Consider the following 24226-nt stretch of genomic DNA (forward strand, 5'->3'; position numbering starts at 1 on the left):
CGAAGCCAGAGAGGCCTCTCTGCGACGAAGTTCAGATAAGTTTAACCGTTTGGAGTTCATGATTCATGACATTTGAGAAATCAATTAGAAATGTTAATCTGTGATTCATAACTCTAGAATGTGTAATATCATTTAGTTTTCTTAAATATAAATGTGTGTTGCATTAAACTGTTTTGCTGATAATTTTAGAAATAAAATCTGTCAACGCCGAGAAATATCTTCTCATTCCTGTTTAACTGTTTAGTCTGAAATTGACACAAGTTAATAGACATTAGATTATTGGTGGCCCTGCCTATCCTTAATCATTGAATAATAATCAGTTAAGGGAAATTGTGGTAACAAGTAATGATAGGATCTTTCTCGGCACCTAAACGTGAATGAGACTGATATATATGTAACGAGAAGTTACCTGACATAAATACTAACCTGCGTAGTTATTTAATGTCTGACTAATAATACTAACGAGAGACTCACCTTCGTCTTACTAACCGGTATTGTAGTCAATGTGTTTATAACCTTTTTTGTTTAACGATTTGTGTTATCATATGAGATCCCATGGTCTTTGTTTTGGTCACGGAAGTGATTTGTCTTCGATTTGTTGATCTAGAGTTGAATTGTAATTAGTTTTTCCCTTTTGTATAATTAGTGTAGTGCTACATTTAGTCTTTGTTTTGAATACATTTGACAATTTATATCTTTGGAATTGGTGTCTGCGTCCAATTATTACAGAAATTGAGTTCTACAAGATTCCAGGATTCGTGATAAGGTGATACTATAAATTCACTTCTTTAATTGAAATGTATAAGTGTACCTTACGCTACAGCATGCGAGAGGCAGCGGGATCGATGCCCGCATTCTCCAAGGCCTCAGGCGCTCGTGCCCCGGTTTCGGGGGAGAGTCGCTCACTTTTCTTGCCGCAGACACAGGCGCAAGGCATTGCCTGTTTGCCGTAAGGTTATCAGACACAACGCGCCGGCGACGGCTGCAGCATTAGCACGCCGGCTGGCCCTTCCGAAGTTCCCCAAAAACGACCGAGATGCCGCTTCGACGTCGTAACCCCAGGAACGACCGCAAAGGCACTCCAACCCTCAATCTTCCGATCCGAAGTCAGACCGAAGAGACTGTATGATGTTTTAGATTAAAGATAGTATGCAGACCGAGCAAGTTAGATTTATCGAGCTAGCAAACAGCCATTGAGGCACCTGTTCGGGACGTACCCTGTAGAAATTCCTGTCAACGATAAAAGGATCAAACGGTGGAGAAAAAGCCCGCAGGATGTTTGTCAAAACTCTGTTTGTGGACTGAATGGCTTTCCCAGATTGGCAGGGACTGTTTTTGGTATTGACTGAGGGACAGTTGTAAAAGACAACCTCTCACCGGACCTCTGGCATACACCAAAGAAAGCCACCTCACCTCTCCCCCGGATCTCACAAAACACAATCCCCCCCGCCCCCAGGGAAGACAGACCGCAATCGGACTCGGGCTTGCACCTTTTGATTGGATGAACGGCCGCAAAACATTCTATGTCATTTTCTTTTAAAGCTTCACTCGTGCTTGTAAAAAACCGAGGTCTCACTGAAAGAATGCCCTGACGTGGTTGCTTCCAAGCTAGCTGGTTTACAAAATTCCTTTTCGCTTTAACGATGATTTCCAAGAAGGGAAATAATCTATCTGTAATCTGTCAACACAGGCACCTTCTTCTCCATTAAGCCACGCGGTCACCACCAGGAAGATGAACGCACCAGGCCGACCCGGAGTTTTCGCCAATTCGTCTCCAAGCCTCCCAAGAGGGAACATAAACAGGCCTTATTCGCAGACACAGGCCCTCACACAGGGAGACCACCGCTTCACCGCCGCTGCCCCTGCCAAGGGCCCCAGGTCCCACCGAGACTTGAACTCGGATCGCTGGATTCAGAGTCCAGAGTGCTAACCATTACACCATGGAACCAAGCCCGCTGCCCACCTCTTGCCCGTGATGAAGGTTTCTGCTCTACGCACACGTCTCGCTCTGTCGCACGGCCAAGTCCAGAGTGAGCCAAGTTGCGCCCAGAGTGCTGCGTGTGGCGGGTCACTTCCGGAGCCGTCCCTGGTGGTCTAGTGGTCAGGATTCGGCGCTCTCACCGCCGCGCCCCGGCTTCGATTCCCGGTCAGGGAAGGTGGATCTGTTGCTCTTCACCTAATACCTGTATGGTGTGTTTTCTCTCTCTCTATCTGTGATTTAATCCTTACTTATATACATATGTCCATGAACGTTTCTGGAGCTCATGTAAATCACATCACACGACGGGCCGTGATCTTTTCGGTCACTTTGAAAGTTTTGCTCATGACAATCCTTTTCTATTGCGGCACGATGGCTGCCACCGAGGATGGAATGTCGTCCGCAGTTGGCTGCAAGCTTGCCTGAAGCGCAGGAAAGGACTTACTCGCGACGTGCCACTTAAAGACTGAAGAAGTGGGGGTCGGCCTCACCAAGAGCCCTGAGGATTAGCTCACGTGGTAGAGCGCTCGCTTAGCATTGTAGCGTTATGTTGGGTGTATTTGGATAAGAGCATTTGGGCTCTGAGCTGAATCACTGATCTAAAGAAAACCTCTCCCCCCCAAAGTTATCAGATTCCCTTAGCTCATCAGCTTGGAACTGGTTTGCATCAAAGTGACAGTTTTGGGGAGGATGGCACCAAGAGGAGGCCAAAAAGTTTGGAATTCTGCTATGAGATGTCTGGAGAAAGGGGCCTGTAGGTGATAAAAACTCTTTGAAGTGGACGAGAGCCGAAATCCCGACATAGAGCTACGAACCCAGGCCAACCGGCATTTCCAAAAGATGGCATGGATTGACATCAGTCATAAATCAAGCCCCCCTCCAATAGGACACTGGGGGCTGAAACCGAAATCCAATCTCAAAAACTCAAGAACCAATCACCTCTTGATCTGACAGACTATAAGGAACAGCGGACAGTCTTTCTCGCTCTCTCTCACCTGAACCAGTAACTCGCTGCCACAGCTCAACCTGTAGCTCTGTTGCCAGAACCGGAACCAGAAACCAACTAAGTCTTTGCCGGCAACAGAAGAGTTAAACTGGGAGAAGGAGATTGAGCCGTACGAAGAATTCTTTTAAAGGACTTTATTAAATAAAGAACTTTACAGACTGCGCTGCCCGCCTGTGCCCACCTAATCAGTGGAGTTTTACAGCTGGACAAATGACTAAGTCGACTGTATACAAAAGTGTCAGTCATTTAAATAGCTATTTGAGTCTTAAGAAACTTGACCCTTGGAACAAACACGGCCCTGCTTTCCTCAAAGATGTTGTCTTCAAATAAGTACGGTGAGAGACCCTGCTTGCCAAGAAGTTTTTGTGCACAACCTTGGAGCCTTCGAACCAGTGGAAAATCTGTTTGGAAACGACTCTACTTTCGCGAAACCCCAACTTCCAGGTGTATCGACTGAGTGGAAGTTCTTTGACAAAGCCGAACCAGACTGCCTTTGTTCCAAACCACACGGACCTCGTGCCGTGTGCTGTTATCTGAGCCCGAAGCCAGAGAGGCCTCTCTGCGACGAAGTTCAGATAAGTTTAACAGTTTGGAGTTCATGATTCATGACATTTGAGAAATCAATTAGAAATGTTAATCTGTGATTCATAACTCTAGAATGTGTAATATCATTTAGTTTTCTTAAATATAAATGTGTGTTGCATTAAACTGTTTTGTTGATAATTTTAGAAATAAAATCTGTCAACGCCGAGAAATATCTTCTCATTCCTGTTTAACTGTTTAGTCTGAAATTGACACAAGTTAATAGACATTAGATTATTGGTGGCCCTGCCTATCCTTAATCATTGAATAATAATCAGTTAAGGGAAATTGTGGTAACAAGTAATGATAGGATCTTTCTCGGCACCTAAACGTGAATGAGACTGATATATATATAACGAGAAGTTACCTGACATAAATACTAACCTGCGTAGTTATTTAATGTCTGACTAATAATACTAACGAGAGACTCACCTTCGTCTTACTAACCGGTATTGTAGTCAATGTGTTTGTAACCTTTTTTGTTTAACGATTTGTGTTATCATATGTGATCCCACGGTCTTTGATTTGGTCACGGAAGTGATTTGTCTTCGATTTGTTGATCTAGAGTTTAATTGTAATTAGTTTTTCCCTTTTGTATAATTAGTGTAGTGCTACATTTAGTCTTTGTTTTGAATACATTTGACAATTTATATCTTTGGAATTGGTGTCTGCGTCCAATTATTACAGAAATTGAGTTCTACAAGATTCCAGGATTCGTGATAAGGTGATACTATAAATTCACTTCTTTAATTGAAATGTATAAGTGTACCTTACGCTACAGCATGCGAGAGGCGGCGGGATCGATGCCCGCATTCTGCAAGGCCTCAGGCGCTCGTGCCCCGGTTTCGGGGGAGAGTCGCTCACTTTTCTTGCCGCAGACACAGGCGCAAGGCATTGCCTGTTTGCCGTAAGGTTATCAGACACAACGCGCCGGCGACGGCTGCAGCATTAGCACGCCGGCTGGCCCTTCCGAAGTTCCCCAAAAACGACCGAGATGCCGCTTCGACGTCGTAACCCCAGGAACGACCGCAAAGGCACTCCAACCCTCAATCTTCCGACCCGAAGTCAGACCGAAGAGACTGTATGATGTTTTAGATTAAAGATAGTATGCAGACCGAGCAAGTTAGATTTATCGAGCTAGCAAACAGCCATTGAGGCACCTGTTCGGGACGTACCCTGTAGAAATTCCTGTCAACGATAAAAGGATCAAACGGTGGAGAAAAAGCCCACAGGATGTTTGTCAAAACTCTGTTTGTGGACTGAATGGCTTTCCCAGATTGGCAGGGACTGTTTTTGGTATTGACTGAGGGACAGTTGTAAAAGACAACCTCTCACCGGACCTCTGGCATACACCAAAGAAAGCCACCTCACCTCTCCCCCGGATCTCACAAAACACAATCCCCCCCGCCCCCAGGGAAGACAGACCGCAATCGGACTCGGGCTTGCACCTTTTGATTGGATGAACGGCCGCAAACATTCTATGTCATTTTCTTTTAAAGCTTCACTCGTGCTTGTAAAAAACCGAGGTCTCACTGAAAGAATGCCCTGACGTGGTTGCTTCCAAGCTAGCTGGTTTACAAAGTTCCTTTTCGCTTTAACGATGATTTCCAAGAAGGGAAATAATCTATCTGTAATCTGTCAACACAGGCACCTTCTTCTCCGATAAGCCACGCGGTCACCACCAGGAAGGTGAACGCACCAGGCCGACCTGGAGTTTTCGCCAATTCGTCTCCAAGCCTCCCAAGAGGGAACATAAACAGGCCTTATTCGCAGACACAGGCCCTCACGCAGGGAGACCACCGCTTCACCGCCGCTGCCCCTGCCAAGGGCCCCAGGTCCCACCGAGACTTGAACTCGGATCGCTGGATTCAGAGTCCAGAGTGCTAACCATTACACCATGGAACCAAGCCCGCTGCCCACCTCTTGCCCGTGACGAAGGTTTCTGCTCTACGCACACGTCTCGCTCTGTCGCACGGCCAAGTCTAGAGTGAGCCAAGTTGCGCCCAGAGTGCTGCGTGTGGCGGGTCACTTCAGGAGCCGTCCCTGGTGGTCTAGTGGTCAGGATTCGGCGCTCTCACCGCCGCGGCCCGGGTTCGATTCCCGGTCAGGGAAAGTGGATCTGTTGCTCTTCCCCTAGGACCTGTGTGGTGCATTTTCTCTCTCTCTATCTGTGATTAAATCCTTACTTATATACATATGTCCATGAACGTTTCTGGTAACTCATGTAAATCACGTCACACGACGGGCCGTGATCTTTTCGGTCACTTTGAAAGTTTTGCTCATGACAATCCTTTTCTATTGCGGCACGATGGCTGCCACCGAGGAAGGAAAGTCGTCCGCAGTTGGCTGCAAGCTTGCCTGAAGCGCAGGAAAGGACTTACTCGCGACGTGCCACTTAAAGACTGAAGAAGTGGGGGTCGGCCTCACCGAGAGCCCTGAGGATTAGCTCACGTGGTAGAGTGCTCGCTTAGCATTGTAGCGTTATGTTGGGTGTATTTGGATAAAAGCATTTGGGCTCTGAGCTGAAGCACTGATCTAAAGAAAACCTCTCCCCCCCAAAGTTATCAGATTCCCTTAGCTCATCAGCTTGGAAGTGGTTTGCATCAAAGTGACAGTTTTGGGGAGGATGGCACCAAGAAGAGGCCAAATAGTTTGGAATTCCGCTATGAGATGTCTGGAGAAAGGGGCCTGTAGGTGATAAAAACTCTTTGAAGTGGACGAGAGCCGAAATCCCGACATAGAGCTACGAACCCAGGCCAACCGGCATTTCCAAAAGATGGCATGGATTGACATCAATCAAAAATCAAGCCCCCCTCCAATAGGACACTGGGGGCTGAAACCGAAATCCAATCTCAAAAACTCAAGAACCAATCACCTCTTGATCTGACAGACTATAAGGAACAGCGGACAGTCTTTCTCGCTCTCTCTCACCTGAACCAGTAACTCGCTGCCACAGCTCAACCTGTAGCTCTGTTGCCAGAACCGGAACCAGAAACCAACTAAGTCTTTGCCGGCAACAGAAGAGTTAAACTGGGAGAAGGAGATTGAGCCGTACGAAGAATTCTTTTAAAGGACTTTATTAAATAAAGAACTTTACAGACTGCGCTGCCCGCCTGTGCCCACCTGATCAGTGGAGTTTTACAGCTGGACATTTGACTAAGTCGACTGTATACGAAAGTGTCAGTCATTTAAATAGCTATTTGAGTCTTAAGAAACTTGACCCTTGGAACAAACACGGCCCTGCTTTCCTCAAAGACTTTGTCTTCAAATAAGTACGGTGAGAGACCCTGCTTGCCGAGAAGATTTTGTGCACAACCTTGGAGCCTTCAAACCAGTGGAAAATCTGTTTGGAAACGACTCTACTTTCGCGAAACCCCAACTTCCAGGTGTATCGACTGAGTGGAAGTTCTTGGACAAAGCCGAACCGGACTGCCTTTGTTCCAAACCACACGGACCTCGTGCCGTGTGCTGTTATCTGAGCCCGAAGCCAGAGAGGCCTCTCTGCGACGAAGTTCAGATAAGTTTAACAGTTTGGAGTTCATGATTCATGACATTTGAGAAATCAATTAGAAATGTTAATCTGTGATTCATAACTCTAGAATGTGTAATATCATTTAGTTTTCTTAAATATAAATGTGTGTTGCATTAAACTGTTTTGTTGATCATTTTAGAAATAAAATCTGTCAACGCCGAGAAATATCTTCTCATTCCTGTTTAACTGTTTAGTCTGAAATTGACACAAGTTAATAGACATTAGATTATTGGTGGCCCTGCCTATCCTTAATCATTGAATAATAATCAGTTAAGGGAAATTGTGGTAACAAGTAATGATAGGATCTTTCTCGGCACCTAAACGTGAATGAGACTGATATATATATAACGAGAAGTTTCCTGACATAAATACTAACCTACGTAGTTATTTAATGTCTGACTAATAATACTAACGAGAGACTCACCTTCGTCTTAGTAACCGGTATTGTAGTCAATGTGTTTATAACCTTTTTTGTTTAACGATTTGTGTTATCATATGTGATCCCATGGTCTTTGATTTGGTCACGGAAGTGATTTGTCTTCGATTTGTTGATCTAGAGTTGAATTGTAATTAGTTTTTCCCTTTTGTATAATTAGTGTAGTGCTACATTTAGTCTTTGTTTTGAATACATTTGACAATTTATATCTTTGGAATTGGTGTCTGCGTCCAATTATTACAGAAATTGAGTTCTACAAGATTCCAGGATTCGTGATAAGGTGATACTATAAATTCACTTCTTTAATTGAAATGTGTAAGTGTACCTCACGCTACAGCATGCGAGAGGCAGCGGGATCGATGCCCGCATTCTCCAAGGCCTCAGGCGCTCGTGCCCCGGTTTCGGGGGAGAGTCGCTCACTTTTCTTGCCGCAGACACAGGCGCAAGGCATTGCCTGTTTGCCGTAAGGTTATCAGACACAACGCGCCGGCGACGGCTGCAGCATTAGCACGCCGGCTGGCCCTTCCGAAGTTCCCCAAAAAACGACCGAGATGCCGCTTCGACGTCGTAACCCCAGGAACGACCGCAAAGGCACTCCAACCCTCAATCTTCCGATCCGAAGTCAGACCGAAGAGACTGTATGATGTTTTAGATTAAAGATAGTATGCAGACCGAGCAAGTTAGATTTATCGAGCTAGCAAACAGCCATTGAGGCACCTGTTCGGGACGTACCCTGTAGAAATTCCTGTCAACAATAAAAGGATCAAACGGTGGAGAAAAAGCCCGCAGGATGTTTGTCAAAACTCTGTTTGTGGACTGAATGGCTTTCCCAGATTGGCAGGGACTGTTTTTGGTATTGACTGAGGGACAGTTGTAAAAGACAACCTCTCACCGGACCTCTGGCATACACCAAAGAAAGCCACCTCACCTCTCCCCCGGATCTCACAAAACACAATCCCCCCCGCCCCCAGGGAAGACAGACCGCAATCGGACTCGGGCATGCACCTTTTGATTGGATGAACGGCCGCAAACATTCTATGTCATTTTCTTTTAAAGCTTCACTCGTGCTTGTAAAAAACCGAGGTCTCACTGAAAGAATGCCCTGACGTGGTTGCTTCCAAGCTAGCTGGTTTACAAAGTTCCTTTTCGCTTTAACGATGATTTCCAAGAAGGGAAATAATCTATCTGTAATCTGTCAACACAGGCACCTTCTTCTCCGTTAAGCCACGCGGTCACCACCAGGAAGATGAACGCACCAGGCCGACCCGGAGTTTTCGCCAATTCGTCTCCAAGCCTCCCAAGAGGGAACATAAACAGGCCTTATTCGCAGACACAGGCCCTCACGCAGGGAGACCACCGCTTCACCGCCGCTGCCCCTGCCAAGGGCCCCAGGTCCCACTGAGACTTGAACTCGGATCGCTGGATTCAGAGTCCAGAGTGCTAACCATTACACCATGGAACCAAGCCGGCTGCCCACCTCTTGCCCGTGACGAAGGTTTCTGCTCTACGCACACGTCTCGCTCTGTCGCACGGCCAAGTCCAGAGTGAGCCAAGTTGCGCCCAGAGTGCTGCGTGTGGCGGGTCACTTCCGGAGCCGTCCCTGGTGGTCTAGTGGTCAGGATTCGGCGCTCTCACCGCCGCGGCCCGGGTTCGATTCCCGTTCAGGGAAGGTGGATCTGTTGCTCTTCCCCTAGGACCTGTGAGTAGATAGTAGGGTTTTTTGGGCGCGGCCTATTTTGTTATGACGTATGTCCTAAGCTTATTAATATTCCTACGTCATAATTGGGGGGCATGATTTTAGAGTTATTTCCTTAATTATTCCTACGTCATATCCGTCAGAAAGTGTACACCCCTAAAACCCTGAACAACAAGGCCACCCATAAAGACCCCCCCCCCCCCCCCCCTGAAGGCAACGCCCCGAAACTCTCCTCTCTATTTAAGACCCCGCGCTGCTTTTAGGCAATACCTCTTTAATTCTCAGCATCTGAAACATCCCGCTTCTTCAACATGTCTAGCGACATCAACATGAAACCCCGCAAGAAACAATCCCGGGCAAGGGTTCCTGTACTCACCAATTTGAAGATTGAACGCTCCTGGGTGTTGTTCTGGGGGGGTCGACGGGGTTACCGCTTTAAAAGGGATCCCAGCTATGTTGGAGTGGAGCTTTTTGCTTTGGGAGAGAAGGAGGGTACGTTGGAACCTTTTGAGACGGTGATTGAATACTCTTATGAGGACTGGTTGAAGGTGATGGCATGGAGAGACCTGGGGCTTGTGGATAAGACTCTAGAAGGCTTGCAAGAGGGTCCAAGAGAAGGCGAAACGGAGTCTCCGACTCAGAGTTTTGAAAGGTGTGAATGGGAAAGCTTGCAGAACTACGGTACAGTGGTGAAGAGTCTATCTCTAACTACTGATCGTAAGGTTTGTTTAGCAGTACCCTGATTACAAACCCTATTGAATGGGTTGTGGAGGATCCAGAACAACAGGTTACTGAAATTATGTTTGACGCCGTGGACTGGCCGTTCTTGAAAGAGGTCATAAACTGTATAAATGATGGTTTTGACATCTTGACCAAATGTTCACAACTGGATTCTGTTAGAAGGAGAATATGCTGGATTATGGATTATATATCCCCCTTGAATGACGACGACGATGATAAAACAGACGACCTGTGGGGGGTTGGAGGGGGGTCTGACGGCTCAGGGTCTACTCTCTTCTAAGAGGGCGGTGTGTCGTGACGTAGTGAAGAGATAGGATAAAAGGCGCAACAATTCATTCATGGTTTAAAATTAAAGAGAATGTCTTACCCGAAAGCTGCGGACGTCGACAGGCTCTACAGGCCTCTTCAAACCCGGGATCACCCCTGGTTCTATTCCCCAGATTTTGTATACACTCCGGAACCCTCTGACTGCGGTTACCCTCCAAGACCTCAGACCCCGGTCCCTCAGGACGAAACAACATGCGGAGCGATGGATGTCCAAATGAGTCTCGGGGATCCCCAGCCTCTGGAGCTCATGGAGGGCCTCGATTTTGCCGAACTGTCTACCGTCTGTGCGTCTCAGGAGGGGGTCAGTCCAATGGATGTAGAAACACCCCACAAACCACCAGGCGACCCAATGAGCATCGGACGGTCTCGGGGGCGTGATGAAGACGCAGGATTTATGCCCGGGGTAGGTGTCCAAGTAAGCAGAGTGGTTAAAAGCACCCTGGTGTATATTCTGAGTGCTCTCATCGACCGAGCTCTGAAAGAAGTCTGTCGGGGGTGTGAAGTGAATCACCCCAGTCAGTTGAGACACAGTTGTTTGTTTGAACCAGACCGTTACTATTTCCTGTTCTATTTCAACGTGTTTTACAGAAGACTGAACAAACCGTGGCTGAAACCGGCACTAATCAAGGCTCTGTCTTACTCCCACATACATGTCACTGCTGGACAAGTCCAGAAAATCATAGATGAGATTTTGCTGGAGCTGAAAAAGGAGCCGTTTATAATAGAGAAACTTGGGCAGCTGCTCAATGACCTGGATGAGCCAAGTAGAAAAACCGCTGGCAAGCTAAAAGCTTATTTCTTCCGTAAAGAAGTTAAAGCTGGGGGCAGCGACGAAGAATTCGACATCTACGCCACTTATTCAGACTCTGACCTGAACTAAGGGACTTTGAACATGGGGAATGTTCTGGACTGCTGCTGCAACTGGTTCTGTCATCAACACTCTGCAGCTAACCTGAGAGCGCTATTACACCATGTGCTTGACAGAAAAGTAGCCAACGCGAGCCTTTTCTCTACAGATTTAACCATCGATGAGGATCAACTTTCAAACCTGGAAAAGTTAATGGTTGCTGTAACAAAGACCGGGGGGTACGAACACTGGGATGAAGCGCTCAAGGGGGCCAAGAATGATATTAGGCCATTTCATCAACATCTGTATGACCTTTTACTGAGCATGTTTAATACCCCTCTGTTTACTTTTAAAATAGGTCATATTGTTGTTTTATTTACATATGTAACTGAGGTGTGTGCCTACAAGATAAAGAAACAGGTATTTGTTGATATAGATCAAGTAACCAATCATCTGATTTCTTTTTGTCTGGACCGTAGAAAAAATTGTTGTGTATGTTATACTTTTCTCAAATGTCTAAAAAGGGGTATCTGCTCTCCTGAAGTTGAATAAAAAACCTTGTATAAAAACTTTGCGCATAGTGTGGGTCTGTGTGTTTATTTGGCAGAATGACTCGGCAAGCTCCCCAAATGCATGAACTATACTACAACCCAGCCAAGATTGGGGGTTTGGCGGGTAAGAAGGGTTTTCAAAGAGGACTCGCTGAGGCCGGCGTGAAGGTTAATGATGTGGTTGTTTCAGAATGGTTACGGGAACAAGACGCCTATACCTTACATAAACCTCTCAGGATTAACTTTAAAAGAAACCGTGTATATGCAACTGACATAGACTCACAATGGCAAATGGATCTAGTCGATATGTCAAATTTATCAAAACATAACAATGGTCACAAATTTATGTTGATGTGTATCGATGTGTTATCAAAATATGCCTGGGCTCGCATTCTACATAATAAAACAGGTCGGGCGGTGACAAGGGCCTTTGAGGATATATTGTCCCAGGGACGATGTCCTAAAAAACTGCAGACTGATAAAGGAAAAGAGTTTCTCAACAGAGAATTTCAGAATCTACTGAAGAGACACAAAATACATCATTTCACCACCGGTAATGAGCTTAAGGCATCGGTGGTGGAGAGGTTTAACCGCACCATAAAGACCAAAATGTGGAGATATTTTACAGCGGTCAACACGTTCAAGTATTTTGATAAAGTTCAGGATTTTATCGATGCTTACAACCAAGGGTATCACGCCAGTATTAAAATGAAGCCTATAGATGTTGATCAAAGTAATTCTTTTAAGGTCTATAAAAAATTATACGGCCCATTTATTAAGAAGGGGAAAACTACTTATAAGTTCAACATCGGTGATGTGGTTCGCATTTCAAAGCTAAGGAGTACTTTTGCCAAAGGTTATGAACAAACATTTTCTGACGAATATTTTACAGTTACCGAACAGGTGGCTAGAGACCCCCCCGTGTACCGGTTAAAAGACTATGACGGGGAGGATATAGAAGGAACGTTTTATGAAGCCGAGTTACAAAAAATTATTGTGGGTAAAGACATTGTATACAGAGTTGAAAAGATATTAGCTGAGAAAACCCAGAACCGGAAAAAATATGTGTTGGTGAAATGGCTTGGATGGCCTGAAAAGTTCAATAGTTGGGTCCCGGAACAACAGGTTTGTGATATTCAAGCCTTATAACAACATGCCCGCTGGTGTGATGGGGTCATTACTTTCGATACTCAAGATGGAATCAGGAGGCTTCTACGTGACTCTACCCAGTAACGCCTCTCTCGATATATACCCTAAAAATGAAATATCCAGTTACACGGTACAATTTGGAAAATCTATAGATCTAAGGGGGTCGTGGAAAGTGGGGTTGGCGGAAATACAGTATCCTTACACTTGGGCTGTTTTACAAGATAAGGATGCCACCTTCGCCATTTTTGACGATGTTAAAAAGAGTCAATGGACATTCACGATGCAAGGAGGTTATTATGACAATGTGGATACAATATTAGATGAGATGCATAAACAGTTCTCAGAAGGCACCCCCAACATCAAGCTATATTACAACCCTATTAAAAACAGAGTGTACAAGGTGTCAAAACCTGGTATTAGCATTCAAACCAAAGGACAACTGGGGCGTATATTAGGGTTCTATTCTGACACAGAGAGCAGGTTCTCAGAAGTGGTGGCACCCTTCCCGGCTGACATCAGTGGCGGCTTTTACACTCTTTATGTGTATACGGATATCATAACACACCAGAGGGTCGGGGATAGCTATGTCCCCCTTTTGAGAAATGTACTTATTAAAGGTAAAAGCAATGACATGGTCACAATTACTTATGACAAGCCACACTACGTACCAGTCTCAAAGACCCACTTTGACAACATCACGATCGAAGTAAAATCGGATCAGAATATCAACGTACCCTTCCGCTTCGGTAAAGTTATTGTCAAACTACATTTTCGACCCCTGAAACAGTGTGTACATTATTAAAATGGCTACCTCGAGGGGTTATGTAGATCCTAGCGCCTATGTGGATTATTACAAGATGCAAGCCGTGAACGGCTTGCCCGGTTTTGTAGGAGCCCCCACAATGTATGGAGCCGGTCTAGGAGGACTCTTTCGTGGTCTCTTTAGAATGGCCGTACCCCTGCTTAAGAGAGGCTCTGCTATAGCCAGACCCCACTTGAAATCAGCGGCTAAAAATATTGTTAGTGACGTGTTCACCAATGTTATGAACCGGGCAGCTAGCCATGAGCAGCAGGAGGGTTCGGGTCTCATGGTAATGGCGAGGAGGGGGGGTAAAAGAAGAAACAGTATGTGTCCACCAGGGCGACGAAGATCCGTGGCTAACAAAAAACGAAGAAGCTCTCATTCTCCAACATATCGTGGAAACACTCGGAGAAGGAAGCAGCACAAGAAAAAACCTGCAAAAAGAAAGTCTCAAAGAAAGACAAATAGAGCCTCAGGATACATCTTTTAAAAATGTCTTTTGTCCACAGTCTATCGGAAGAATGCGTCAAATCAGAACTGGATCTGTTTACAGTTCCATACACTCAAACGAGTATAGATAAGAGCATATATGTAGAGATACCCCCTCTTTCCGCAATTTCAGATACGGCCCCTCTGGAGTTTTTTATTGCTGGCAATGGCGAGGATTATATTGATTTGAATAACACATTTATTTTAATGAACTGTAAAGTGACTGATGAGGATGGCGATGCAATCGAGAAGACGGCCAACGCTGGGGTCATCAATTACCCGGTGGCCACCATGTTTTCACAGGTGGATGTGACCCTGGGAGATCGGCTCATTAGTCAAAGCAGCAATACTTACCCCTATAGGGCCATGATGGAGTGTATCCTTAATTATAGTGAGGAGACCCTAAGCAAACAGTTCAGCCCCGGCCTTTTCTTCAAAGACACCCCGGAAGCTATGGACGACCAGGATCCAGAGGGACTCAATAAGGGTTTGCAAAAAAGAACGGCCTTTTCAACAGAAGGGAGGACCTTTGAGCTAATGGGACATATTCATGCAGACATATTTTTCCAAGAAAAACTCATGCTCAACGGGGTAGACATTAAAATTAAAATGATCCGTAGTAAAAGTGCTTTTTATCTGATGACCCCTGATACTGAAAAATATAAACTGACCATATTATCGGCCTCGCTGTTTGTGAAAAAAGTATCCGTCTCCCCGGCGGTTAAACTAGGACATGCGCAGGCTTTAATGACGGCAAACGCCAAGTACCCGATCGAAAGAGTCTATATGAAAGTCCACAGTATCCCCGCAGGGACACGGGTGATGAACCAGGAAAATCTGTTTCTAGGCCAGCTCCCAAAACAGGTTATTATAGGTCTCGTGGATAATGATGCATTTACCGGGGTTTACAACAAGAACCCCTTTAACTTTAAACATTATAACGCGGAATTTATAGCACTGTACGTCGATGGTGTGCAGGTTCCATCCAGACCTTTTCAACCTGACTTTGAAAACGGCAACGCGGTTCGTGAATATTACAGTCTAGTACTGGCTACGGGTCGCCATCTCAAGGATCAACCTCTGCTGATCGATCGCCGGGAATACTGCAGCGGTTACACCCTGTACGGTTTCAACCTGACCCCTGACGAAGAGTGTGGACAACATTTTTCACTGATGAAGACGGGCAATATGCGTTTGGAGATGCGTTTCAAGCAGCCTCTACCACGCACTGTAAATATGGTCGTGTATGCTGTGTTTGACAACATTATTGAGGTGAATCAGAGGAGAAACGTTCTGTATGATTATTATTAAAATGAACACCAGAGAGCTCAACCACATCATGAATGCCCTGGACGGCTCACGGAAAGTGTTTCAAGGAGTCTACGCCTGCGACCAGCTGCCTAAATTTAAGATCAAGAATTTACCTGCAATGTACATAATCAACACACACCCTAAAAATATGCCCGGAGAACATTGGCTGGCTATTTATCTAAGGGAGGACCGCCGTGGGGAATTTTTTGATTCCTATGGAAACCCCCCGGATTTCAGACCTTTCCCTCGGAAGATCAATAACTTTCTGCTCAACAACTGTCAAGAAACCATTTACAGCGGTCGTCAAGTACAAAGTCTTCAGACCTTCACTTGTGGTCAACACTGTGTGTTTTTCTTATATCATAGATCTAAAGGAAGGTCATACCCCGATATTATGTCCTTGTACAGTGAGGATTTAGGCCAAAATGATAAAAAAGTGGCAGAGTTTGTCAGGACACTGTGGACCCCCCCTTATAACACAATTACTTACGACCCTAGCCAGCCATGTATACAGATGGGGTGTTCTTGTGAGGATTTTAAAAGATGTCATGCGTGTTAAAGTGAAAAAATAATGAAAACAGCCTTTGAATCATTAGTTTTGTTTTTATTCAACACAAATCTTATACAAAGCAGGGTTATGTTATAAATAAATGTACAACATTTGAAAATAAAAATAAAAAATAAAAAAATTGTTTGTCGGTTCCTTATTTACAGGGGAGACAAATAAAAACATGAGATTAATAAGCTTCCCAACGATGGATAGATCCTGAGGAGGGTTGCTCAACACGGTCAGAGTAATGAGATATCGGCGTCAGATCAGTCACCACCTCTTTACACAGACGGATTTTTTGTCGCGTTTCCTGGTTAGGGACTGTTGATTGGGGCATGTTCAGACAGGCCATCGCCTGTAGGAAAGCATTCCAGCCTACAGGTCGGCGACTATCGGGTACCTTATTAGTGCTAGTGACACTCTTCAACAAATCAAACATGTGTGAACCTTTGATCAGTTGTCCTTTAAAAACAAATTCACCCTGTTCATTCCAAGTCGTTACCCGCGGTTTCTGAACCATTTTGTGCAGAATATATTCTGCATGTCTTTTGCTTCTGGCCGGCATGTTTCTCAAAACATCCGTTACAACATCTCCCTCTGAACTCTCAACAGGTTCAGGCACCGCAACATCTTTATCAACCGTACCCCCCGCATCAGTCCCAGAACCATTTTCTTGAGAGGCCATGGTTAAAGTTAAAATGTTTTGATCTTTTTCACCCTGTCTAACCAGACGGAGGTAGCGCTGTAACGTGTTGCTATACATCTGGGCTTTGGAATACTGATTTAAATCGGCCCTGGCCAGTATAGCTTTCATTTCAGAGTCCAGGTTGTTTTCGGCCGTTTGTCTAATGGGCTCTGGCCCGACAACATTTTTTCTCAGTTTCTCAAGCTGCTCCTGAGGGATCAAAAACATTTTCTGAGCATATTCCATTATTAACCCACTCTGGAAGCTAGAAGACTGGTTAGGAAAGGCACGGCTATGCTCAACAGCGGTCCTATAAAACCTCCGGTTTGATTAATCTTCTTTCTTTTTCTTTTAATAGAATACTTCTTATTAGCGATGATCTTGATAACCGCTTTTTGTTTTTTGAGTTTAGAATGTTGAGAAGGGGTTAGGGGTATATTACCGCGTAAGATGTTAAAAGCTATTTCACACAGGGTCTCGATCAAATCCGAGGGGGCCCCTGCCAGCACAGCTTTCCTATGGCGCGGGCTCCCCTCAAATAACATTTGCAAAAGCGGCAGATTTCTTTTAATCCGAACAGACATTCTTATTTATTTCCTTTTCTTTAGCACATACACTGCCGGCCAATCGGGCGGGCACAAACCTGTTCTGAGGCGAAAGTCTTCTGGGGTTTGTGCTTTTAAGTCCACAATCAAGTACCCGTAGGTTTTTTTGGTGGCATCCTCAAATGCCTCCAAAAAGAATTTGGTCTGGTTAGGGTACATTTGACGAGCCAAGACGGTGACCTGTAGTTTATCTCTGGGGTTTTTAAAAAGAATTATATAATTGGCATTTAAATTAATAGTGCGGCTTTTTTTACCTTGAAAAAATAGATTTTGAACTAAATAAATAATACTTAAATTCCTATGATGAGTGTACTTTGTGAAAGCTTTTTCCACTTCACTGTTGTCACCGGCCTGCTCCATCAGGTCATCAAGGATCACTAGATTAGTTTGTCCGGGCGGGAACAGGTCATCGTCACACAACGAGGCGGGGAGACCTTGCACAAATTTCAGATTATTTTTTTTTGATGCCAAATCATCGTAGAGAGGTTGCCAGCAAGAGTAACACCACACTATGTTGTCAAGAGCTTGGGACACGGTTGCGTCCACATCTTCTATGATGTTCTTTATAAGATAGCTCTTACCCGAATTGGAGGGACCGGCTATAATACAGGAGAAAGGGTTTTGAAGTCTGTTATCAAAACCACTGCTAATATCCATAAGGCAGAGTGGTATAATCAGTCTTCAACACTCTTTTATTGTACACCACCCTGAACCGTTTGTTTAGTGATCTATTTTCCAATGTGTACCCCTTTTTATTGTGATAGATCTGATTTCCGGCTGTAATAATCTCGCGAGGAGGCGCGTCTTTCTCGGTTACAAAACTTTGTACCAGGGTCGTCAGAGACTTGATGTTAATGAGCTTGTTGTTACAATGGTTCAGAGTGAAACCCTTAACTTTCATACAGGTCTTACCCGCAGCCGTTCTGTATGCGTAAGTCTTAGGACCCCCTGAAACAAACTCCACTATGTGGTCCTGAGGATCTAGCTCGCTCGTTAACTCCCCAAGGTAGTCCCCGAGGGGAGGGACCCAATCCCCTGGCCTGGTGACAAAGATTACAGAGTCAGTATCATGATAGAGCGTGCGTTCCTGCAGCTGATCCATTAAGTTGTACAGTTCAAGCTGGGCGTAAGCCGTGGTAAAAACCGCTATGAAAACATTAACGTTTCCCTGTTTGGTGGGGAAATCTTTAGGGGCCCTCCACTGGACCTGTGCCACGTGGTCATTTAAGAATTGAAAGTGTGATACTGCATGTTGTTTGGAAAAGATAAATTCTATAAACTGTTCAGGGGTTTTAATCAAGGTTGTGTTTAGACGGTTATTTCTTTCCCCAAACTTACCCCACAGACTGTTTAAAATCAGTTTGGACATTTGTCTCTTGGCGGGGTTTACAGTTATGTTCCCCGGCTCTAGATGGATCCCTTCCTTTTCAAAATATTGCTGAACGTACCGCTCTTTGGCAGCGGAGTCAACACACCATGAGGGATAGCCCGATGCCTCCTGTTTCCCTTTCAGATGGGTCATAATGTACTCAGCAAAAAGAGTATCAGATTTTTCAGAAAAATGCCAAACCTCATACACCTTACCGACTCTGTAACCTTTCTCCACCGCCTTGTCAAGCTCAATGCTACACCAGACACCCGTCAGCGCTCTCTCGTCATCACTGTGCAGACAAGAGGTATTTTGATTTTCAGTTTCCACACACGTTCTACACAGAGGGAACATCAATTTTCCCGAACACCTGTAAGGCAACACGGGTAGGAACAGCTCACGAGGAGGGTACATGGTGACTTTGATCAAACCAAAGTACTGTCCGATTTCGAGAAAGTCACGATAAACAATGGTTGGATGCCCCACCGGGTACATTTTGGTCTTGTTGACATAAGGGTACAGACTGGTGAAATCATAGTAATCTACTCTCTCACCCTCCTTTACCTCATAATGTAAACAGAGGGCGTTGGTACGACCCCCAAATAACGCATCCCTGGGCTCTAGACGTTCAGGAAAGTCCAAGGTTTCCATAAACCGTTGTACCCCCACATCCTGTTGCTTCAGGGTCGTCCACGCGTGTTCCCAAATCACCAGTACATTCAAACCATAGGTGTTTTTTAAAGTTTCAATTCGTTCCTGGAAATCATAGTACATATCACCGCAGAGTTTTTGTGTTACGGGGTTAAAGGTGTTTGGGTCGAAGCACTGAGGACAGCCATGGTAAATACAACCAGCAAACTCATAAGCGGTACGCCGCCCGGACACGTCGCTAAAACCGTCTAAGTAGTAAGGACCCATTTTGACTTCCCCTTGATTTAAAGCATGTCTGATGAAGATGTTATCCCGGGCACTCAGATATTCCAGCCACTGTATGGAGACAGTCGAAAAGTTCTTTTGTCTAGCACGATAGTTGTCAGAAGTGGTGTCCGCTATAGTGTTTTTCTGCAAGAAATTGGATCGATACATTTTCATGCAGAGAGACGCTATGGTCACACTTTGCAAAGGGTCGAGACCCGACGTGTTGATAACCTCGGTGCGGAAACGCAAACAGGCTTCTTTAAGGATCACCACATCATTTTTACAATAAGCGGCCATCTCTTCTCGGAAATCAAAAACACCCCCCTTAACCGTATTGTACCATTTAAAGAATTCCTCCCTCTCATGAGACATCATAGTATCAACCCCATAATAAGAGGCGGGCGGGTAGGACCCTCGATAATTTTGAGTGTCCTTAGTATTAAAAAAATGGCAGAACCAACCTTTCTTCTGAGCCTCAAAACCCAGAGCTTTAGGCAAAGCGCTCAATTTCATGGGGAGGAAATTTAACGAGTCTATGTAACGTTGGTTGAAAGCCTCGTCGGTGAAACACATGATCTTGCTACCCTGAGCTTCTATTTTTGGGGTCACCCCATTTTCCACCAGATACTTCATCAATATGTAAGAATCATAACCCTTAGCATTGTGGGCAATAAATGTGTAATTGAGGTATTTTGGACCGCGATACCGCGTAAAGAAATCCCTGACACAACTCTCACCGCTAGCTGACCACTCACAATCCAACATGTCAATACAGTGTATATAATTAGCAACATGGACCCCGTTTTCTTGCCGGCATTCAAAATCAAAAAAGACATACCGGTTGTGCGGCGGCTCCTTTTTAACCGGCTGAATAAAGCACTGGTGTTCAGACCCCGGGGTTAAATCCGCATTACAGATCCTACATCTCGGTTCCAGACATTTGTGTGGTTTAACCTCATGAAAACGGTACTGGAGGCAACACTGCGGGCAATATTTAGTTTGATCACAATAACTCCGTTTTTTAACCCCCTCAGCAGCGGCCCTCTGCACCTTATGTTCGGAAAAACAGAACGCGGAGAGACAAATCCTTAAGCAATCTTTACATCGGATGGTAGGGGCCAAACCCTTACGACATTGCGGATTGAAACAGACGTTACAGTAACCGTCACAGCGGTGCTTAAGCTTATCATTGAAGGCCTTATAACACCAATGACAAACATACGAACAACCCAAAAAAGCCGTCAAACTCTTTATTCCAAAGTAATGACTATCACTTAGGAAGAGAAACAGTGTCTGTGTATGGGTTTCAGGATGTGTCTGAAATTTCACAAATATGCCCTCAACGGGCAAACAAAACCCTTTTAAAAACATTAAAGTTTGAAAGATCTTACTTACCTCCAAAGAATAATCGTTTCTTATGTTTTTCAGCTGGTTTAGCTTTTTGCACTTCTGTGAAGGTAAGAGACATGTTTAACCTTTAACCACCCCGCTTTATAAAAAGCTTTAACCTCTTACAAGCGGCAGATATATACTCACCGCTATCAGATACAGGGGCTGACGGCCTTTCAGATTCTTGAAAGGTGACGGTTCTCGAAGGTAAAACTAAACAAGCCCTCGCTGTGGAAGGCCTTTCGTTGTCTCGAACCACGTTTCTTAATACTGTTAGAAAGGATATTTTTTTAAATTAACAAGACGGGCCTCAAACATCTTACAGAAACGTTATACAAACAAACAGGGGTTTAGTTCTTACCCGGTCGGCAGACAGCCTGTCTAGGGACAACCACTTCTCTTGGTTGATCCTCGGAGACATTAATCACAGGCCTTTCGATAGTTTCTGTGTAATTAAAGAGACCGCCATTAATATATATTAAAACGTTTTCATAACTCTAATGAGCTGCTTCAAAACACAACCACACACCCATACATAAGAACCCTTGAGCGCAAACACAAAAATCTTACCGTCGTTGTTCCAGATGATCTCCTCAGCGTTGGGAATTAACTCCTGTTGACTGGCTGAAAAATAATTTTACAGAACTTAAAACAGATGTTATAACCTTATTTACAATACATGCCCACAACCCGCTCTGAGTCAATGAAAATAATCTGAAGACTTACCTAAAAACTCGTTTAAATCGAAGTCGTTGATGTTGTTTCCGGACATTGTTGATCTTTAGGCTTAAATCGAAAGGTCAGTATGAGTCTGTCGAGCTGAAGACCAGACCTTCATACTTATACTGATGGCCGGATGCCGGATCTGCTTGTAAGGCATTGTTCTGGGCTGGCCTTTGTGCCGTCCTGTTACCAATTAACATATCAAAACCAACCAATAAAATGACCCTGCATCAATTTCAAATAGAAACCAAGATGGCGACGATCTCTCTCCTCTCTACTCTAAACTTTTATTAGAACCTTTTGGTCTCTCAAAAAAACATTTTTAAGCATCAAGACCTATAGTCAATAAACACTAAGAATATTTCAGGCCTTTATACGCGCTAAAAAACAACCTGAGCCAAGAAAATAACTATAAAGATCTAAAATAAGTAGCGCTTTTACAGTGATTTTTTTTTTTTTTTTAATAGCGATGCTTTGTTTGGTATTAAACAAGTCACAAACTACTCAGAACAGCGTTTATCCCCACAAAAGAGATATTTGGGTTTATTTTACAAAGCTTATAAATTATATAGTTTAAAAGTATTCTGAATGTTTTGAGACCACACGCCATGCCTACGTTTGTCTGAGCCCACCCCCGTCCCCCGTGGTGTGAGTGATTTAGCCTTGAGTGTTGTGATCTATTTAGCATTGAGTGATCAGTTGTTTTTATTTTTTAAATGATTCCTTATCATCAGGGATTGAGCCTGCTAAAATACCTTAAAAACATATCCTTATCTTAAGTCTAACTCTTATGAGCTTTAAGACCCTAGAATGTATTTAAGTAAAACGAATGAACACATTATGTGTGAGATAAAATATAACCACAGCTTTTTTTTTTTTTTTTTTTTTTTTACAAAAACAATTAACCTATACCGACAAACACCCACACACACACACACTCTCTTTTTTTAAATTTTATTTTTAATTAAATTTGAGGGGAGAGACAGAGCCATATACATTGGGGTTAACATAAGTACCCTATGCAAAACAGGAATTGTTAGGACCTGTGACCATTACAGACAACAGAACTTGTTGATCTTATAAAATGATTGGGCGAGAGAGAGAGATATAGAGACAGACAGAGACAGAGCCAGTGTGAATATGATAAACACACTATTCAAAATGGCATTGTTAAGACCTGGGACCATTACAGACAACAGAACTTGTTGATCTTATAAAATGCTTGGGCGAGAGAGACAGAGAGAGAGAGACAGACAGAGACAGAGACAGAGACAGTGTGAATATGATAAACGCACTATTCAAAATGGCATTGTTAAGACCTGGGCCCCTTACATGTATATTTAAAAAAGACCCCCAACCACTACAGGAAGAGCCGACCCATTCACACTCTACAGTTGACCAACAAGAACAACAAGAACAACCGGTTATGGGTGGCCTTGTTGTTCAGGGTTTTAGGGGTGTACACTTTCTGACGGATATGACGTAGGAATAATTAAGGAAATAACTCTAAAATCACGCCCCCCAATTATGACGTAGGAATATTAATAAGCTTAGGGCATACGTCATAACAAAATAGGCCGCGCCCAAAAAACCCTACTATCTACTCCTGTGTGGTGCATTTTCTCTCTCTCTATCTGTGATTAAATCCTTACTTATATACATATGTCCATGAACGTTTCTGGAGCTCATGTACATCACATCACACGACGGGCCGTGATCTTTTCGGTCACTTTGAAAGTTTTGCTCATGACAATCCTTTTCTATTGCGGCACGATGGCTGCCACCGAGGAAGGAAAGTCGTCCGCAGTTGGCTGCAAGCTTGCCTGAAGCGCAGGAAAGGACTTACTCGCGACGTGCCACTTAAAGACTGAAGAAGTGGGGGTCGGCCTCACCGAGAGCCCTGAGGATTAGCTCACGTGGTAGAGCGCTCGCTTAGCATTGTAGCGTTATGTTGGGTGTATTTGGATAAGAGCATTTGGGCTCTGAGCTGAAGCACTGATCTAAAGAAAACCTCTCCCCCCCAAAGTTATCAGATTCCCTTAGCTCATCAGCTTGGAACTGGTTTGCATCAAAGTGACAGTTTTGGGGAGGATGGCACCAAGAAGAGGCCAAATAGTTTGGAATTCTGCTATGAGATGTCTGGACAAAGGGGCCTGTAGGTGATAAAAACTCTTTGAAGTGGACGAGAGCCGAAATCCCGACATAGAGCTACGAACCCAGGCCAACCGGCATTTCCAAAAGATGGCATGGATTGACATCAGTCATAAATCAAGCCCCCCTCCAATAGGACACTGGGGGCTGAAACCGAAATCCAATCTCAAAAACTCAAGAACCAATCACCTCTTGATCTGACAGACTATAAGGAACAGCGGACAGTCTTTATCGCTCTCTCTCACCTGAACCAGTAACTCGCTGCCACAGCTCAACCTGTAGCTCTGTTGCCAGAACCGGAACCAGAAACCAACTAAGTCTTTGCCGGCAACAGAAGAGTTAAACTGGGAGAAGGAGATTGAGCCGTACGAAGAATTCTTTTAAAGGAC

The 24226-nt window shown here is 44.5% G+C and overlaps 6 non-coding genes across 6 annotated transcripts; 3 read left to right on the top strand and 3 right to left on the bottom strand.

Annotated features, from left to right (window-relative positions):
- Positions 1 to 1876: 1876 nt before the first annotated feature.
- trnaq-cug (transfer RNA glutamine (anticodon CUG)) lies at positions 1877 to 1948 on the bottom strand. Its single transcript has one exon. It is a non-coding gene; the product is annotated as a tRNA-Gln (tRNA).
- A 135-nt stretch (positions 1949 to 2083) lies between these two features.
- On the top strand, positions 2084 to 2155 carry trnae-cuc (transfer RNA glutamic acid (anticodon CUC)). Its single transcript has one exon. It is a non-coding gene; the product is annotated as a tRNA-Glu (tRNA).
- A 3244-nt stretch (positions 2156 to 5399) lies between these two features.
- On the bottom strand, positions 5400 to 5471 carry trnaq-cug (transfer RNA glutamine (anticodon CUG)). The gene has a single exon. It is a non-coding gene; the product is annotated as a tRNA-Gln (tRNA).
- Positions 5472 to 5606: 135 nt separating this feature from the next.
- On the top strand, positions 5607 to 5678 carry trnae-cuc (transfer RNA glutamic acid (anticodon CUC)). Its single transcript has one exon. It is a non-coding gene; the product is annotated as a tRNA-Glu (tRNA).
- Positions 5679 to 8924: 3246 nt separating this feature from the next.
- Positions 8925 to 8996, bottom strand: trnaq-cug (transfer RNA glutamine (anticodon CUG)). The gene has a single exon. It is a non-coding gene; the product is annotated as a tRNA-Gln (tRNA).
- A 135-nt stretch (positions 8997 to 9131) lies between these two features.
- Positions 9132 to 9203, top strand: trnae-cuc (transfer RNA glutamic acid (anticodon CUC)). The gene has a single exon. It is a non-coding gene; the product is annotated as a tRNA-Glu (tRNA).
- The last annotated feature ends 15023 nt before the right edge of the window (positions 9204 to 24226 follow it).

This window comes from Amia ocellicauda, chromosome 6 (assembly GCF_036373705.1).
Source record: "Amia ocellicauda isolate fAmiCal2 chromosome 6, fAmiCal2.hap1, whole genome shotgun sequence".
NCBI classification, from domain to species: Eukaryota; Metazoa; Chordata; class Actinopteri; order Amiiformes; family Amiidae; genus Amia; species Amia ocellicauda.